This window comes from Odocoileus virginianus, unplaced genomic scaffold (genome assembly GCF_023699985.2).
Source record: "Odocoileus virginianus isolate 20LAN1187 ecotype Illinois unplaced genomic scaffold, Ovbor_1.2 Unplaced_Scaffold_30, whole genome shotgun sequence".
NCBI classification, from domain to species: domain Eukaryota; kingdom Metazoa; phylum Chordata; class Mammalia; order Artiodactyla; family Cervidae; genus Odocoileus; species Odocoileus virginianus.
Window position 1 is genome coordinate 230,605 of NW_027224292.1, and position 16,953 is coordinate 247,557.

The 16,953-nt window shown below is 35.8% G+C and overlaps 2 pseudogenes; both read right to left on the reverse strand.

The window, feature by feature from the left end:
* Positions 1–1,978: 1,978 nt before the first annotated feature.
* LOC110125204 (olfactory receptor 4C16-like) lies at positions 1,979–2,912 on the reverse strand (annotated as a pseudogene).
* A 9,008-nt stretch (positions 2,913–11,920) lies between these two features.
* LOC110124532 (olfactory receptor 4C46-like) lies at positions 11,921–14,513 on the reverse strand (annotated as a pseudogene).
* Between the last annotated feature and the right edge of the window lie 2,440 nt (positions 14,514–16,953).

Genomic DNA, 16,953 nt, shown 5'->3' on the forward strand with positions numbered 1-16,953 from the left:
TGTAATAAAACTTTTGTGACACAAACCGTCAAGTGATCAAGCCTGGTCCCTGATCCTGAAGCTAAGTCTTCTTCAGGGATCACAAATCCAACATCATTCATTGTAAGTTATCAGCAGCTTCTTCTGTTTCTTTAAAAATCCTTCAGAATTTTGATAAGAATTGCATTAACTCTGTAGATCACTTTGAATAGCACATGAGCTTTAGAAATATTAAGTCTTCCATCCTAGGAGCTCTGGAGATCTTTTCATTTATTTTGTCTTCTTCAAATTTTTTCATCAAAATTTCTTGTTTTCAGATGAGTAATATTTACTTAATTTGATAGGTTTATTTTTAAGTGGTATTTTCATGCTATTGCAATGGGATTGTTTTCTTAATTTCATTTTCTGAAAATCTGTTTTTAGTGCATATTAAAACAACCTAGTAAAGTTACTATATTCATTTACTAGTTCTAATGGTTGTTTCTCTCGAAGTCTTTTTGGTTTTCTACATATAGGATGATGTATTATGCAGAGATGATATTACTTCTTTTGTGAATTGGAAGCTCATTGTTTCTTTTCATTTCCTAATTACTCTGACTTGAACTCCTAGTGTTATATGGATTGAAAGTGGTGAACATGAGCATCTTTGCCTTATTCCTGTTCTTAGAAGAAAAGCTTTCAGATTTTCACCATTGAGTAGGAAGCTACAGTGGGATTTTATTAAAGGGCCTTTTACTATATTAAAGTAAGTTCTTAGATTCCTATTTTGCTAGGATTTTTTATCGTAAAATCATGTTGAATTTTGTCATTTTTTTCCTGCATGTGTTTGGATGATAATAAGATTTTTTTAACCTCCATTCTGTCTCATGCTCTATGTATGATGCCACATATTTCCAATAGAGTACCAAACATTAGCTTTCCCTCTAAAATGTCCCATGCTTGACCTATGCATCCCTTACTAAAACTGCTTAAAATCATGAAAACCAATGAATATTATTTACTCTTTACACATTTTGTCTTTTCAAGAGAGTAATTTATAATTCATGCAAATATTGTTTCCAAATTTAAATATGTCTTGTATTATCTTATCATTTTATGCTATTAATATTTAAAAATTCTCTAACATTATCTGTCTGTCCTCTTCTCTTCTAGCTCACATAATTATATCTTCCTTAATTTGGACCATTTATGCTAGTCATAATAATCCAATACTATGGGCATATTACTAAAATTAGTATGATTCAAGAAACTTTAACACCAGCCCCAAATTAGAAGGAATTTGATTAGGAACAGAAAGTAGACTTTACAAAATATGAATTCCATTTTGACTATATACCCCAAAGTTAAACCTTTTAAGTTCAAAAACTTAAATCAGAAGGGTGTATTTTCTCATTTTTATGTCACTCTTCTGGAAGGATTTAGGTAGTACTTGGTAAGAAGATGGAGAAAATTCATTAGAAATGTATGGACGATAGCCTAGATTATATGAAGTCCCTTTCAACATGGAATTTTTGTAATTATTTGAAACCAATCCTTTTTTTTTTCTTTTTTTTTTTTTTTCATTCAAAAAGAACTACTAAGTTAAAGGTTCATAATCAGACATGAATAGAACAAAATGTCTAAAGAAGGAAACAACTGTAAGAGGTAAAACCTACCTATGAATACAAACATATAGATAGATATCTAGAAGCAAAGAACACTGGAAGTTACCATGAAAAAGAGCATAAAAGAATGTTAGATCAAAACCAGCATCACACCAGGCAGGAAAGAGCGGAACAGACACAGCAGTGAAAAACATCTTAAGGCAGTGAACCTGGCATACCTGTGTATATTTGGTGTCATCTTTTCCTCTACAAAAAACTGACTAAACTCTACTTAGTGTTTGTGTTTACATCATCTATTTTCCTAAGGAAAACTAATATCAATGCCTCCTGATAGGATTATATTGACAACACAGTAAGAGATGATCTTCTCCAAGGACTACTTATAGGTCAGTCATTTATCTTTTGTCATCTGGCATCAACTTCTTACTCCATAACATCCTCATGGCATTTTTCACTTCTGCATTCCTCAGAGTATAAATCAGAGGGTTGAGTCAAAGGTGTCCCAATTGTATAAAACACAGCTATCATCTTATCCATGGAGAAGGTGGTAGCTGGGCGAGTGTATATAAATATGCAAGGACCAAAGAACAAGATGACCACGATGATGTGGGAGATGCAGGTGGAGAGGGCTTTTTTCCTCCCTTCAGCACTGTGGTTTCTCAGAGAGTGCAAGATGATGGCATAGGATAACATCAGCATGATAAAACTCACTGTACAGATGGCCCCGCTGTTGGACACCAAGAGTAGGTTGGTCACATAGGTGTCTGTACAGGCAAGTTTCAACAAAGGCTGCAAGTCACAGAAGTAGTGATCAATTACATTGGGACCACAGAAAGGTAGACTCAAGGCTAGAAGAATCTGAGCTGAAGAATGAACACAAGACCCCACCCAGGCCACAGCCACCAACACACCACAGACTTGATGGCTCATGATGTTCGTGTAACGCAGGGGTTTGCAGATGGCCACATAGCGGTCAACAGCCATGAGGACAAGGATGAAGATCTCCAGGCAGCCAAAGAAATGGAATGAAAAGACTTGGATCATGCACTCACTGAAAGAGATAGTGACCTTCTTCAAAAGGGCATCAGCAATCATCCTAGGAGCTATGCAAGTGGAGAAGCAGGTATCAGATAAAGATAAGTGGAAAAGGAAGAAGTACATGGGACTGTCAAGTGCCTTACTGCTCTTGATGGTAGTAATAATCAGCAGGTTACCCACTAATGTCCCCAAATAAAAAATCAAGAAAATGACAAACACCATTTTCTTCCTAACAGGATCCTGGGTCAGCCCAAGAAGAATAAACTCAGTCACATTATTTTTCATCTGCATGGTTTCATAAAGGAAGAGAAGGGATGAGTGTGAAATGAATTACCTGTAAAAAGTAAAGGCATTAAGTCATGGAATGACATGTAATGTCATGCAATATTTGAGAAAATGTACATATTCCCCATCAGAGATATTCTAACTATGGTATCTTAATAATTCTCTTTACTTATTTGTTCTTTAATTTATGATGATCATATCATAGATTATGAGTCTTAATAAGCTTATGAACATGATAATTTCAACAACAATCTTCAAATAAAACCCCATGTTAACCTTGGTATGATTCTAATTAGTTGTGTCAATTTTAAGAGTTCTTATTTGGAGATGTGGCTCTGAGTTGTACTTTTTTTTTTTCATATTCAATAAATTTTTTTCATATCCAATAAAATTCTGCATGGTGTATCAGTTTTCACCTGGGATACATTTGTCTGTCCTTGAAGGTTTATGATATAAATGTCAAGTCATACAATTCATTTATCCCATAAATAAGATCTTATTTGTGCATATATTTATGTTTCATATATTTCTTACACATTATTAATAATTATAATTCATAAATGTATAACATGGTCTATTCTTCACTGTATAATCCAATGAAAAGAGCAACAGGTAAAAATATAGCATTTAAATAACATATTGTAAACTTTAAGATTGTTTATCACAATTATTATTTGACAAATAATGATGGACAGGAATGGATGGTATATCATAATTGGTAATATCTTAATTTTATTTCTATTTGTATTTCTCCAACTTCAGAAGATCTTTATTTAAAGCACTAAACACTCCTAAACTTACTTTTGGAAATAAACAATCATAGATTACTGCTCAATATTTCATGTTTTCAAAATTCAAGTTTCAGCTTAAGCATCCTATATCTGATATGCCACCAGACAACTGGTGTAGGACTTGATTTATCATGTTTGCATTCCCAGTAAAGACTGTATTTTCCAGGTTTTGTACCTCTCCAATCCTAGAACAGTTTGCAGAAGCAGAACAAAAAAGGGAAATTCTATTTTTTAAAAGAGACATAGTAGACCACCCAGTAACTGACTTTCTCATTCAGTTTGGTCTTTTTGTGTTGGCAAAGTCAATGATTATTCAATGTTGAAATGCAATTTTTTTCCAACCAAGTTTTTTTTTTTAATATGGAAAAATACATTAACATGGACTAACCCATGACCAAGACTTTTTCTACAGATCTTTCTTATGATGATGCTAGAAAAGAGATTTTTATGTAAAAATGTTTATACTGAAATGTTATGTATTTAAATGTAATCTGGAAGATCTATTTATTCTACTGACTTCCTTCCAGAATCACCCATACCTCTAAGATATAGTATTAAAAAGTATGTGTTAGCCAGCCACAAACAATATTAGACTAAACACATAAGTTCCCTTATATATTTTCCTCTTCCTAGACAAGTTTGCTTCTCTTCAATAAACTTTAAATATACACTATCTTCCTTCAAATTATAAACAACTCTTTGGAAAATATCTAACGAAGTTATTCAGCTTGGGAAGTCACAGAGGAAAAAAACAAAAATCTACCTTTGGGCTATGTGATGGACAATGTTAACAGGTAGGAAGGCCAGAAGTCCCCACGCAGCAGGAGAAAATTGCAAGTGGCAGACATTTTTTTCTTTTTTTCCCCCCTTCTCTGTTGATGAAGCATGTTCTGCCTAAGACTAACCTTTTTTTTCTTTTCTCAAACCTTGGGCTGATAATGGCTCAACAAACCAGTATTCATGTCAATTGTTTTATGGCCAGTAGATGGCATACCTCATGCCATCCTATCTCACAAGTGCATATTGTGGGAGAGGGGTCTGGTGAGACTCCCTCAGCCTTGGGCTGTCTCTCTTATCTGATGAATGCTTTCTAACAGACAGAAAACACGTTGCTAAAAACTAGCAAGGGGACACCCTTTCTGCCCCCTGCTGGTGTCTATGTCAGAAGCTTCCTCTATCTTTATTATACTCTAATAAAAACTTTGTTACACAGAGACTCCAAGTAATGAAACATCATCTCTGACCCTGGATTGAATTCCTCTCCTCCAGAGGCCATGAGTCCCAGCATAGCACACAGCTCACAGAAGCAACCTTCTCTCTCAAGGTTTTAAAGTCAAGGATCTTAAAATACAAGGGAACTGAACCTTGGTATCTTAATATTTACAGGAAGCTTACATATTTTCTTTATTCATTTAAAAGAGTAACATTTTATAAGATATTGAAACTTAACAATATCTTTGACAGTGGGTATAAGATTATGTGAAAGTGTTTGCTTCATATAGTCCATGATTTTGGTTATTCCTTTGAATAAGTACAGCTTTTGGTTTGTATGCCATTATTCTCATTAGTCAATTTATCTCTAGAAATATCTTACTTATTTTTAAATTTGTACATGTATATTTAATGAATTGACAATCATAAATACATATAATTTAACATATTGGTCCTCATTAAATAATTAATAGCTTCAGTGTAATATCAAAGTCTTTATCCAATCTATAATGGTAAAGTCCATTTCAATTTCTACATATTCCAAGGAATCTTGACTCATTTAACCATAATGTCTTTAAGAAAACATTTTATCTGCACTCAAGAATAGGGTTGTTTTTTATTCTTGCAAAAGAAAAATATTTTTCTTCTATTTAGTTATCTACTATATCCCACATTCTAGGGAAATAATAGTTCTCAAATCAGCAAGTGTATACTGAAGTCTTTGTACAATCAGAATCAAGGTGCAATGGAAGCACATGAAGATTAGTAAATGAAACGAGATAGTATGCCATCAATAAAACTAACATAGACAATAAGGATTGAAAAAATAAATGAATGTAGCATTTTACCCTCTTTTCCTATCCACTTTAGATGCTTCTCTTTTTCTTGAACCTAAGGATTGAAATGTCCAAAAAAATCCCATAGATGATCTTCAGTGATTGACTATGAGCAGAGAAATCACTTTCTTGCTCTCCAAAGTCTTTCAGTACAGCTTTTTGTACAATATAAGAATTTCTACAACAGAAGAATTGTGCTTTTCTACTTCCCATTCTGAAAAAGAGGATATTGGGATACTATGTGCCCCTGGGATTTGATTCTCCACCATTCTAATCCAACTGTCTCGTACAATGTAGGTGTTAAGTGAAATTTAACATTCCCTACTACTCCTTAAAATATGATAATATTTATGTCACTGCTGTAACACTATTCTGGTTACAAGCCACAGTAACATCAAGTGTATATAGACTTACATCAAATTTACAGGGTCTTCTATTTATCATATATGGTAGGGAGACAAACATGCTTGCTATTTAAAAAGACAGAAACAACAGCAGTAGCAACAGTGCTTAGATCAATTTGGAATAGCTAATGAATCAGCTATAAATCTTCAAACAGAATATGGCCATATTAGGCACTGATATCTAGATACCTATACAAATGACCATCTGAAACATTTAGAATAATTTTTTACATGAATCATTATACCTTAGAATATGCAATAAGAAGCTTACAATTTTTCATATTGTCCTGGTACTGAATAACATTTTTATGTGTGGTATGAAACTCAACCACATGTCCAAGTTTATTTTTTCAGAGGAGGGTTAACACCTTTCCTTATATTCTTAAGGGATCTGACACAAACACAGAGTAAAATAGTTTGGAGATATATCAGCATCAGTAATATAGCACATCTTTGATTAGTGGAACTTTGGTCCAATCTAAAATGCCCATTGGAGCACTTCTTAAAACATCAAGTACCTTTTTGTGTGTGTGGAACAAATATCTTTATGGAAGTTTCAGAAAGGACTAGATGTCTTGCCGGACATATCTTCTATTAAGTAGAATCTTAACTTCACCTCACTAAACAAGATTGAAGTGAAGTGAAGTGAAGTTACTCAATCGTGTCCAACTCTTTGCAACCCCATGGACTGTAGCCTCCTCCACCATGGGATTTCCCAGGCAAGAGCACTGGAGTCAGTTGCCATTTCCTTCTTCAGGGGATCTTCCCAACCCAGGGATTGAACCCGTGTCTCCCACAATGCAGGCAGACTCTTTATTTTCTGAGCCACCAGGGAATCCCGCCAAACAAGATTAGCCAAATTTTAGATGGCTAATTTGTCAAACATAATACACAGACTATTTTTGGTGTAGGAAGAACAGAGAAGAACTAAAAGCAGACAGACAAAGTGAGGAATAGATGAATATGGAATATAGAGTGTTGGATAAATCCTTCTATGTTTGAAAGTCTGCACTGCCATGGAGACCATAATGAGAAGTTTTACTCTCTTTAAAATTTCTCTCTTAAACTATTCACCGCTCCCTTATTCAGTTACACTGACTGTCTTTTGAGAGAAGCTACATTGACTTTATTTTTCTGAAAAATTTACTATTCTCTGTGGAGAGGTTAACAGATTGTCGCAAGATAGTTTATCCCTTAAAGGCCAAGATACATACATAAAATAACCTCTTGAGCTCCTCACTCTCTGTAACTAACTGAATCCATTGACTCTTGACTATCTGGTTCAGGGATTAAAAAAAAAAAAAAACAACAGCTTGAGATGAAAATTAAAAAGTCACCATAAAAGTCAGTACCCAAGATTAATGCTTCTAATATCTGGTTGTCCTATATGTCAAAAAGTTAATATTGTTTTCCTCATTAAAATATTACTCAAGTAGGAAACTTTGAAGGGACAACAGTGTGGAGAAACACTGGTAAGGGAAAAATATTGATGAAAAGGGAAGATCTTACCCAAAATATTTTCAGTAACAACTCTTTCAAACATAAGGCCAGTTGTTTTTCACCTTAATGATAGGCTTAAGCCTCTTCATTGTCATTCTTCCTCTGAACTTTCTCCAAGAAGTAGTTATTTACCAATCAAATTCAATTTTCTGATGTGAGCAAACTGCAAATCATAATCATATATTATCAATTGGAAGAAAACCAAGTGAAATAAAACTGTGATATGTAATATTCTGTTCAAAGCTGTTACTTGGAAAAGCTGGTATTCTCCAGAAGCTGTGTGAAGGTCATTACCTGAATTAACTTTTTCTTTAATTTTGAGCCAGAAATAATTCTCTAACATTTTAGTAACTGCTGTTTTCAACAAAACTTATTTTCTAAGCTATCTCACATGTAAAACATTTGTAGACATTTCTACATTCTGCCATCTGAGGAAAATGTAATAAAAGTTAACTCATGGACTAAATCCTTCTAACAGCATACAATGATGATGACTGTTCACATACCTGGTGATCCTGACAGGATTTGTTGATTGACAGACCACTCCCCACCCAGTGCTTATGTTTCATTTTATTAATTCCCTATATTTTTGGTAAATATTGAAAAACTTAGATTGTTAATTTTTCCCTCTTCCTTTCTTATAGTATGAGGAAAATAAAGATATAAGACATATGGAGATAAATTAGATAACAATGCTAGATTATTTTATAAAGATGCCTCTCTGAGTACTAAGACTTAAATAATATGTCACTTACTTGTTTGAGGAAACTCTACCCCTCACACTTGCCCAATTTTAGAGTCTTCCCATCCATTTTTGATAACAGCTCCTCATAAAACAACATTTATTTTTTTATTCTAGTCTGCATTCCAGGGGGAACACTTTGAGTTTATGATGATGTAAGATATTGGCATTCCTGATGTATAATTCTCTAAAGCTTTCTTTCCTGTGCCAGTCAGAATTACCCAGCTATAATAAGGAAAACTTTTAATTTGTCTATGTAACCTATACCTATAACAACTCTTCATCCTCAATAATCAGATAGAAACAAGGAGTTGAACTTATTATTTACTCACTGATCAAAAATAGAGGAAGAAATACACATGGATGATGGAAAATGGTCGAGGATAGAAAGAAGTAAACAAAGTAATGTCATTTGTAAAAGAGGAATTAAGTTACTACCACACAGTGCCCTGAGGTGCCATTTTGTGTATTAGGAAGCAAAATTTTATAGCTCTTCTGATTTATTTACCAGTACAATCCAGGGAAGGTAGTGGGTGCTTGGGAGCACTTTCTGCGTTTTGGGCTGCACACATCTTCAAACACAAACATCTATGCCTAGATTATTTTTTCAAACTGAACTGACATCTCATTTTTTTTTTCAAATTGATACCCAATTGTTTTTCTAACTTCCACTGGTAAATATACACCTAATAAAGGAAATATTTTATTGAAATGGTTTTACTTAACATAAAGTTATTGAATATATTTTATACAAGAGCCTGCATGTTTTTCACTTTACAAAAGTTGTCTTTTTTTTCACATAAATATTCCACCAGATAGGAATTAACAATGACATTTCATTTCAGAGAAAACTGAAACACACAAAAGTCAAGAAGCTTGCCAGTTTAAATACTTGGGAAATTCAATAAGGAGAATAATAGTAAAGATTTTTCTTTCATTTCTACACATTATTTTATAGTATCCTACATACTGTTTTTTATAGTATCCTAAGTTGGAAATGAGGAGTATTAAGCTGTAATTGAAGCATAAGATATTTCTAATGTCTAAGTAATCTTATTTCTGTTTGATGAGATTAGAATTAATAGTGAGACAATGAGGATAGGTTGAAGTTCAGGTGGCCATAGGAAACATGAGTTAAAATGATTTGCAGAAAACTGAATTTTTTTTAAAAGTTTGAAATTTGTGTCAGAAATCTAGAAGTATATTTTGGAATCTTGCAAATGAAAATTTAAATTATTTGGAGGTGGGGAAAAAATCATCCAAGGAAATGGAGAATAGAAAAATTGAACCAACTACAATATGTACGATTATATAAGCATAAAGAAGACCAGAGTGGCCTCAAGTAGCTTGTTCAAAAATCATAAATAAAATCATGAAAAGCAGTGATATAGCACGCAAATGAGTGTATTTTCATAAAGGTGTGAACGTTCTGAATAAGACGGGCACATTCACGCTCATATATAAAACTCAGTTTCGTTAAATCCCTCAGTCATGTCCGACTCCTTGCAACACCATGGGCTGAAGCAAACCACGCTTCCCTGTCCATCACCAACTCCCAGAGCTTGCTCAAACTCAAGTCCATCAAATTGGTGATGCCATCCAATCATCTCATTCTCTGTTGTCCCCTTCTCCACCTTCAATCTTTCCCAGTATCAGGGTCTTTTCCAATGAGTCAGTTCTTCACATCAGGTGGCCAAAGTATTGGAGTTTCAGCTTCAGCATCAGTCCTTCCAATGAATATTCAGGACTGATTTCCTTTAGGATGGACTGATTGGATCTCCTTGCTGCAACCCCATGGACTGCAGTATGCCAGGCTTCCCTGTCCTTCACAATTTCCCAGAGTTTGCTCAAATTCATGTTCGATGAGTCAGTGATGCCATCCAACCATATCATCCTCTGCTGTCCCCCTCTCCTCCTGTCTTCAATCCCTTCCAACATCAGGGTCTTGGTTTCCGGTGTGTGGGCCCTTCACATCAGGAGGTCAAATTATTGGAGCTTCAACTTCAGCATCAGTCCTTCCATTGAGTATTTAGGATTGATTTATTTAGGATTGACTGGTTTGATCTCCTTTCTGTCCTACCTTTAAGTACTCCTTTCCCAATTTGGAACCAGTCCATTGATCCATGTTTGGTTCTAACTGGTTCTTGAGAGTCCCTTGGACTGCAAGGAGATCAAACTAGTCAATCCTAAAGGAAATCAGTCCTGAATATTCACTGGAAGGACTGATGCTGAAGCTGAAACTCCAATACTTTGGCCACCTGATGCAAAGAACTGACTTCATTTCAAAGACCCTGATACTGGGAAAGATTGAAGGCAGGAGGAGAAGGGAATGATGGTGGATGAGATGATTGAATGTCATCATAGACTCGACAGGAATGTTCTTGAGCTAGCTCCGAAAGTTGGTGATGGGCAGAGCAGCCTGGCATGCTGCATTCCATGGATTCACAGAGTCAGACACGACTGAACAACTGAACTGACTGACACCGTAGAGGTTAAATGGCCCTTTGCTTTTATATTGTTCAAGCAATTTCAAATCTAATTGTTACAGTCAATATAATATCATCAACTATGATCCATAAAAATGAGTAAGAAAATAATGTAACTTATTTATATATAATGAGCTAATATACAATTTTTCATGTATAGTATATGTAATAATATATAGCTAATATATAATATAACATACAGGGCTTCCCTTGTGGCTCAGATGGTAAAGAATCTGTGTGCAATGCAGAAGACCCTGGCCAATCCCCTGGAGGTGAAAATGACTACCCACTTCAATATACTTGCCTGGAGAATTCCATAAACAGGGGAGCCTGGCAGTCTACAATCCATGGGGTCAGAAAGAGTAGGCCACAACTGACTAACACACACCCATATGTGTGTGTGTGTGTGTGTGTGTGTATGTGTGTGTATACAGTATATATACTATATTATACTTTATTTATTAATGCCTATGTGATTCCATGGACTATACAGTCCATGAAATTCTCCAGGCCAGAATGCTGGAGTGGTTAGTCCATTCCTTTCTCCAAGTGATCTTTCTAACTCAGGATTCAAACTTAGGTCTCCAACATTGTGGGCAGATTCTTTACTACTGAGCTACCAGGGAAGCCCATATAGTATTTCTGGTTTGGAACTTAGGTTTGTTTTTTTTTTTTTTTCCAATTTGTCTCCTTACGTATAAAAAGGAGATAATAGCAGTTTCTACCTCTTTGGATTGTTATGGAGATTACTCTCAATACCAATATGTTTTGTATTTCTTTAATTTTTTATTAGAATGAATGCTTGTGAATCTATATACATTGTTGAATTAGGTAAAATTAAGCCCCAATACGGAAGAATATTCCAAATGTTTACCCCTGCCTAAATACCTTGCATTTCTTGCCATCATTTCTTCTGTCACTGGAGAATTTATGATTATAATGCTAACTATTTTTTTATATCATAAGTATTCACTGTTAAGATTATTGAAAATGCATTTTTGGCCCTTGCTGCCACTGAATACATGTTAGATTCCAATCACATTTTATGATTCATCTGAAATAACTTTCCTACTACACAGTTTCCTAATAGTATTTTTCATCTGAGTACTTCTCAAAGTATAGATTAAAAGATTTAACATGGGAGTTACCATAGTGTAGAATACAGCCACTGCTTTATCAATAGGTAAAGTAGTTTCTGGTCTCAAGTATACAAAGATGCAGGGCACAAAAAATAGGGCCACCACTATTTTATGGGAGACACAGATGGAGAGAGCTTTTTGCCTTGCCTCCAAGCTCTGGGACCTTAAGGAGTGCTGAATGACGATGTAGGAGCCAATCAAGAGAAGGAAGTTTAACAGACAGAAGAAACCACTGTTGACAGCAACAAAGAGCCCTAGAGTATTAGTATAGGCAAGATTGAGCAAAGGATTCAAGTCACACATAAAGTGATCTATGATATTAGGGCCACAGAAAGGTAATCTGAAGATGAAGATGATCTGTATGAATCCACGAGGAAAGCCTGCTACCCATGACACTCCCATTAACAGGTGACATACTCAACCAGTCATGATGCTTGTATAGTGCCACATCTTGCAGATGACCACATAGTGGTCATAGGACACCACAGTAAACAGGATGACTTCAGCAACTCCAAAGAAATGTTACCCAAAGATTTTGGTCATGCACCCATTAAATAGAATAGTGTTCTTTTCATGGAGTGAATCTAATATCAGTTTAGGCATATTGACAGAGGAATCATTCAGTTCAGTTCAGTTCAGTCACTCAGTCATGTCGGACTCTTTGTGACCCCATGAACCACAGCACACCAGGCTTCCCTGTCCATCACAAACTCCCGGAGTCCAACCAAACACATGCCCATTGAGTCGGTGATGCCAACCAACCATCTCATCCTCTGTTGTCCCCTTCTCCTCCTGCCCTCAATCTTTCCCAGCATCAGGGTCTTTTCAAATGAGTCAGCTTTTCACATCAGGTGGCCCAAAGTATTGGAGTTTCAGCTTCAACATCAGTCTTTCCAATGAACACCCAGAACTGATCTCCTTTAGGATGGACTGGTTGGATATCTTTGTGGTCCAAGGGACTCTCAAGAGTCTTCTCCAACACCACAGTTTAAAAGCATCAATTCTTAGGGGCTCAGCTTTTTTTATAGTCTAACACTCACATACATGACCACTGAAAAAAATATTAGCCTTGACTAGGTGGACCTTTATTGGCAAAGTAATGTCTCTGTTTTTTAATATGCTGCCTAGGTTGGTCATAACTTTTCTTCCAATGAGCAAGTGTCTTTTAATTCCATGGCTGCAATCACTATCCAAAGTGATTTTGGAGCCCAGAAAAGTAAAGTCAGCCACTGTATCCACTGTTTCCCCATCTATTTGCCATGACATGATGGGACCAGATGCCATGATCTTAGTTTTCTGAATGCTGAGTTTTAAGCCAACTTTTTCACTCTTCTCTTTTACTTTCATCAAGAGGCTCTTTAGTTCTTCTTCACTTTCTGCCATAAGGGTGGTGTCATCTGCATATCTGAGGTTATTGATATTTCTCCCTGCAATTTTGACTCCAGCTCGTGCTTCCTCTAGCCCAGTGTTTCTTGTTAAGCACTCTACATATAAGTTAAATAAGCATGGTGACAATATATAGCCTTGATGTACTCCATTTACTATTTGGAACAAGTATGCTATTCCATGTCCAGTTCTGACTGTTGCCTCCTGACCTCCATACAGATTTCTCAAGAGACAGGTCAGGTGGTCTGATATTTCCATCTCTTTCAGAATTTTCCACAATTTATTGTGATCCACACAGTCAAATGCTTTGGCATAGTCAATAAAGCAGAAATAGCTGTTTTTCTCTGGAACTCTCTTGCTTTTTTGATGATCCAGCAGATATTTGCAATTTGATCTCTGGTTCTCTCAAAGCCACAGACTGAACATTTGGAGGATCCCAACCCCAATCTTCAAGCCAGCTGAAAATGAATGGAACAACATATCCCCTGTTCGGATTCCGGGTTCTCAGGATCTATGAACAACACGAACAGGTGTCTAAGCACAGCACAGCATAAATATACATATATAACTGAATCAGGGTCAGGGCATGGCCGAGAGGAGATACCTCACGTCCAAGGTAAGTGAAACCCAAGTAAGCTGGTAGGCGCTGAGAGAGGGCATCAGAGGGTAGACAGACTGAAACCACAATCACAGACAACTAGCCAATCTGATCACATGGACCACAGCCTTGTCTAACTCAATGAAACTAAGCCATTCCATGTGGGGCCACCCAAGACGGGCGGGTCATGGTGGAGAGGTCTGTCAGAATGTGGTCCACTGGAGAGGGAAAGGCAAACCACTTCAGTATTCTTGCCTTGAGAACCCCATGAACCATATGAAAAGACAGAGGAATAGTAATCATCAATAAAGAAGAGCTAGGCCAGGAAATAGTGCATAGGGTACTCCAATAATGGACTGGCAGTGATGGTCAACACAATGAGCACATTTTGTACCACAGACACAATGTAGATGACTAAAACCCAATAAAGATGATTTTCTGCTCTTTCGGATTCTCTGTGAGCCCCAGTAGAAGAAATTCTATAACATTATTCTTATTCTCCATATATTTCATGGTATGCATAGTTATATTACTTGAAAAAAATATCACTTTTTCTTAAATTTAACCTTGCAGTTATTGATGTAATAAGTTATATATCTCTAGACTCTACTTAAATCTGAACACTCATGAGATTTTCTTTTTTTGTTTCAGATAGGAAAAAATGTTCTCTTTCCTTGAAAATTATTCACATTATCTTCTGGAGTAAGGTGATGTTTATACACATGAGGAACTTAGCAAACATGGACAGGGGATGCTTTCTGCATACTTAATCATGTGAGATGCCTCAGAGCCCAATATGAAGCAGAAGATCTCAGATATAGTGACAGCAAAGTCTGAAAAAAGTAGAAAATTGATGTAAAGGATATAAATGAAGCTAACGATCTTGTTTTCTTAATTCTTGATTAATGGGAAACCAGGAAATGCAGTTGAGAATTTGAGTGTGGGATGAAGAAAGATTTGAGAAAGAGGGAATTTTAGATATATATCTAGTAAAGATGTTTGTATCACTAAGGTAAAGTGGACTGAGCTTCTGTAAGGTGATGAAAGATAAATAATTTGCAGTGTCAGACTATTTATAGTAATTGGATGTGTAGCAGGATATTCATGATGGAAAGGTAATAAAGTAATTCAGGAGCTACTATAATCAAATGAAAAACATTTTGCCTAAATCCAATAACTTTATAATAGCTAATAAAAACACTTTTAATGATTGATTGAAATCACCATAGCAAGATAGCGAACTTCGTAGATGCTATTATTTCATCCATTTTGCACATGATGAACAATCTCAAAGAAAAATATTGGCAGTGATGTTAACTGTCATATTACCAAAAATTTAATCAACCCTTAATTATGCTCCAAGTGATTTTTAGAAGCTTTCAGTTCAGTTCATTTCAGTTGCTCAGTTGTGTCCAACTCTGAGACCTCATGAATCACAGCATGCCAGGCCTCCCTGTCCATCACAAACTCCTGGAGTTTACTCAAACTCATGTCCATCGAGTCAGTGATGCCATCCAGTCATCTCATCCTCTGTCATCCCCTTCTCCTCCTGCCCCCAACCCCTCCCAGCATCAGGGTCTTTTCCAATGAGTCAACTCTTCGCATGAGGTGGCCAAAGTACTGGTGTTTCAGCTTCAGCATCAGTCCTTCCAATGAACACCCAGGACTGATCTTTAGGATGGACTGGTTGGATCTTCCTGCAGTCTAAGAGACTCTCAAGAGTCTTCTCCAACACCACAGTTCAAAAGCATCAATTTTTCAGTGCTCAGCTTTCTTCATGTGAGAGTCCAACTCTCACATCCATACATCACCACTGGAAAAACCATAGCCTTGACTAGACGGATCTTTGTTGACAAAGTAATGTCTCTGCTTTTTAATATGCTATCTAGGTTAGAAGCTTTATTTTTTTTTAATTTTCATTATAAACCTATGAAATGATTGATACTATAATGTATGCTTATTTTATACATTAGGAAATAGAAACAGAGAAGTTAAGTCTTAGTCAAGATCAATCCAATATAAGATTAGATTATACATCTTATCTTCTTTTTATTCCAAAATTTTCACACACACTCTATAGTGTGATGTTATAGCAAACAATATTAAACTAATAAAGTCCTTTTGATACGACCATAATAATTATAACTATTTTAATATTGTTTTAGGGGCAAGTATACTTGAAAGAATTTCATCAACAGACACCAAAATACATATAGACACACATACACACAATATATTATCACTAAAATATCAATAAACTAACCATAATTAATAACTATGCCTCATTGAAGGTTCTTTTTATTTTTGTTCCTGTCTCACCCCATTTCTTGTCCCCCCAGTTCCCTTGCAAAGCATGGTCCCACAGACTCCACTTGAAAAGTTGAAAATAATCCTGCTGGTGAGATATATTGGCTTGAGAATCAGGAAGACCAGATCAGAATTTGGCTTTTTCCTACTTGCAACTTCTTGACCAACGTCACATTCCTTGGCATCTTATATCCTTGTTTCCTCTAACAGGTGAGAAACACAGTGTCTGCCTCACAGGCTGTTAAAAGAATCCTTTGAGGAAAAAGCTGTATGAAAATATACCTCACACGGCTATGGATGCAGAAAGGACCCTCACCTCTTTTCATGACTGTCTATACACCCATGTGATAAAAATTGACATTTCAAGCAATACGGCAGAGAAATATTTAGCTGTACAATAAACCAAGGAAAAAATCATCCCCTACTTTACTTTCAAAGAAGCCACAGAGATCCATATCATGCACAGCCGTTAATTTCAGAGAGAATTCTTCAGGTTCATATCATTTAATACATTTATGCTGCTTTGTATGTGAAGTGAATTTAAATTCTGTTTTCATTCTCACAGCCAGTCTTGATTATTAAATGAAGTGTCTCATGACACAAAAAGACTGTCTATTGTTAGAGAGCCGAGTCCTACAAATTTCTT